This window comes from Bos indicus x Bos taurus, chromosome 18, assembly GCF_003369695.1.
Source record: "Bos indicus x Bos taurus breed Angus x Brahman F1 hybrid chromosome 18, Bos_hybrid_MaternalHap_v2.0, whole genome shotgun sequence".
Lineage (NCBI taxonomy): Eukaryota > Metazoa > Chordata > Mammalia > Artiodactyla > Bovidae > Bos > Bos indicus x Bos taurus.
Genome location: NC_040093.1, coordinates 15,936,478 through 15,940,455, shown reverse-complemented (window position 1 = coordinate 15,940,455; position 3,978 = coordinate 15,936,478).

Below are 3,978 nucleotides of genomic sequence, written 5' to 3'. Positions count from 1 at the left end.
GATGCTGAGAGGGATTGGGGGCAGGAGGAGAAGGGGACAACAGAGGATGAGATGGTTGGATGGCATCACTGATTCAATGGACATGAGTTTGGGTAAACTCCAGGAGTTGGAGATGGACAGGGAAGCCTGGCGTGCTGCAGTTCATGGGGTCGCAAAGAGTCGGACACGACTGAGCGACTGAACTGAACTGAAGCGACTTAGTATGCATGCATGCATAGCCAATTAACAATGTTGTGAGTTTCAGGTGAACAGAGAAGGGACTCAGCCATACATATACATGTATCTGTTCTCCCCCCAATCCCCTCCCATCCAGGCTGTCATGTAACATTGAGAAGAATTCCATGTGCTTTCCAGTAGGTCCTTATTGGTTATCCATTTTAGTTTTTTCACTTTCTATCTTTTAACTTTTTTCAAACTTTAAACTTTTTATTTTTTATTGGGCTATAGCCGATTAATAATGTTGTGATAGTTTCAGGTGAACAGAGAAGAGACACAGCCATACTTTTACATGTATCCATTCTCCCCCGAACTCCCCTCCCATCCAGGCAGCCATGTAACATTGAGCAGAGTTCCATGTGCTATACAATAGATCTTTATTGGTTATCCATCTTAAATAAAGCAGAGTATACATGTCCATCCCAAACTCCCTAACTATTCCTTCCCCCCATCCTTCCCTGTTCTGGAATTTTTATGTCAAAGCCCCTTTTACACTCTTAAAAGTGATGAGGACCCCTAAGAGCTTTTATTTATATGGGCTAGGATGTCCAGTGGTTAACATTCTGTGCTTCCAATGCAGGGGGCGAGAGTTTGATCCCTGGTCAGTGAACCAAGATCCCACATGCCACACGGCTCTGCCAAAAAAGTTATAACTATTGGTATTTACTGTTGTGAATGTCAAGTCACTGTATTAGAACTTAGAACTGATACTTTGAGTATACAGGAATCCACAAGCACATATCCCATTCGCTGGCAGAGCAATGACATCATCACATGTCTCGAAGCTTCTGAAAAACTCCACTGTACACTCCAGAGAAAACGAGAGTGGCCTGGCCAAAAAGCATCCTGGTATTATTACGAAAATAATGTGAACTTTGTGGACAAAAGGTCTGAGGGATTCCCAGGGTACCCTGGACCAAACTTTGAGACCTGTTCTAAAGGCATTTATAAACCTGGGATGGTTAGGAATGCCAAATGGACGGCAGTGTACAGGACAATTCAGCCCCAAATGTCCAAAGCGCCCCTTTGGATGGATTGCTATCCCTTTCATCCAGTTACCTGTGACTTGGAGGGGGTCTCTTGCATATAAACAGAGTTGCTGGAGTGTTTATACATTGTTCCCTCAGATACAGGCTTGACTCCTTCATTTCAGTCAGGTCCCTGATCAAATGTTCTTCTTAGAGAGGTGCTCCCTGACCACTCTAAAACTAAATGCATGGGGAGACTTTTCTGGTGCTCCAGCGGTGAAGACTCCATGCTTCCAATGCAGGGGGTTCCGGTTCAATCCCTGGTGGGGGAGCTAGATCCCATGTGTCATGCAGAGGGGCCAATAAATAAGTAAAACTGAATCACTGGAAATTCCCTGGCAATCAGTCCAGTGTTTAGGACTCTGCACTTCCACTAAATGGGACCCAGGTTCCATCCCACAAGCTTTGTGATGGATCAAAAAATAAATAAATAAATCGCTACCTCCTCCCCTGGTTTATTGTCTTCACAATACTTTTCATCACCAGCCATTATATCACATATATACTAATTTTTTAAATCCTCTCATTAGAATATCAGCTCCAGCAAAACAAGGTTTTTATCCTCTCCCCACCCCTAGTGCTATATCCCCAGGGTCTAGAACAGTAGCTGGCACAGGTGTTCAATACATATTTTTGAAGGAAGGAATGAGGGACCAGACCTATTTTCCCATTAGCCATGGGACCCAACCGGACTCTGAGGTCCCTGAGGGCAGGGCCTGTGTGTGTCATTAAGTATTCTCAACACTCAATACCTAATAGAAGCAAGCATTCCGAAAATGCTTGTAAAATAAAGAGAAGAATACATAATGGTGGGAAGTAATCAGTGGTTGCCTGGGGCTGAGGCTGGGAACCGGAATGGGAATGGACTGAAAGAGGGCGCGAGAGGAGAGATCTTTGGCTGATAGAAATGTTCTAAAATTGGATTGTGGGGATGGCTGTGTAACTCTGTAGAAATAATCATCACGCAGTAACATCACATCACTTAAAACAGGTGGATTTTATGATCTGTAGATTACATGTCACCAAAACTAAGCACCGTCTGAGTGAGGGAGCAAATGAATGCTCCCTAGGAGGTGCCCCGCAGGTCGTCTGAGCCTTTCACTGTACTACCCTGGACGATGCTGGGGACACCGTGGTGACTAAGACTACCCAGAGCTCAGGGCCGGGAGCGGGGAGACACAGGCACAGGGGTCAGGGCAGGGATGGGGGAAGCCTAAGTGGCTGCAGGAGGTTCAGATGAGAAGTCAGAAAGGACTTCCTGGCGGAGTGAACGACTGAGCCAGACCCTAAAGGATCATGTTGTCCGTGACCGTGACACTAGTTTTTTTTTTTTTTTTTTTGCTGTTTTCCTTAAACACTTTTCCTATTAAAACCTTAGCACGGGTCGGGCGGGTCTCTCCACTAATCCGGCCCTTCCGCGAGTTCCGCAGGACAAGGCCACACGGGGGCGCTGTTCTGCTGCGCTCTGGGATCGCCTTGGCCTTGCAGGAGCCGGAGATAGGAGCGGCGCATTCAGGGCGGAGCGGGGAGATGAGGGTTGTTCGTCCGGGTACAGGTTTCCGAAGGGCGGCGCATCCCCTTCGTAGGGTGGCGGAAGCAGCCCCGGGGAGCCGCCGATCGTCAGCGGAGCGGGGGGCCGCTCTCGGTCCTGCGCGGGAGCCCGCGGCTAAGCGAGCGGCTTTCCGAGGCGCTCCGGGAAGGGGGCGGAGCGCTAAGCGCATTCTGGTGTGGAATTTCCCAAAATAGCCCTGGCCGCAGCCGACTGTTCCTGGAGAGGAGGCGCCCGGGGGGCGGGGGTTTGGGTTTGGGGGGCGGACCTTTCCAAAGAGTAGCGGGAAGGGGGCGCTCAAGCAGCCTGAGCTGAACGTCTCCCCAAAGATGACCTCGATGCGGGCGTAGGGTGGGGGGGAATGCATCACGTGGTGTTAGGTGGGACGAGGTCACTGGGGAGGGCGGTGGCGCTAACTCCGCGTCCCTGGGTCTATTCTGAGAGTCTTCTTTGGGCGTGGGAGGGAAGATGGGGAAACTGGCAAAGAGGAGGAGGCCGTGGGAGGTCTTTGGGAGATAACGGGTCCGCGGAACTCCACATCTGCTTCAACGGGGATTGGGGGGAGGGGGGCTTCGTGTGTGTGTGTGTGTGTGTGTGTGTGTGTGTGTGTGTGTGTACGCGCACGCGCGTGCAGGCGGAGGGCGTCTGAGAAAGACTGCTTTGGGCACAGCGAAGAAGGTTTTCTGTAAAGATCAGCCTCTGGCATGGGAGACGACGGTCTTGACTCTCCTTGATTTCCTGTGTGCTGCGTGGCCTGTTTCCCCATCATACCAGTAATTCGAATCACCTCCGAGTCCTAGGCTCTTTCTGCCCCTCTCACTCGCCCATGGTTTGTAGAGGTGAATTGCTGAAATGGCCTCTTCTGGGCCTGGCCTTGTGCCCGGACATCAAAATGACCAAGACAGCCCCAGACCCATCCTTCACCCATAGTCCACTGGGAGATCAGATAGTGACAGCGCAGAGTGGGTCGGGCCTGGTCTGGGAGAAACAGGAGTTAGGGCTAGGATGGGGGACGCTCAGGGCCCTGGAGGACCCAACTGGAGACTGAGCGCTCCAGACTTAGCCTGAAGGGTGACAGAATTTTGAAAGGATTGGATGGGGGCGGGGCCTTGAAGAGGCTCCACCTCTACAAAGAGGAGATCTTTGAACTGAGGCCTGAAGAACCAGAAGCGTGCTGTGAACTGT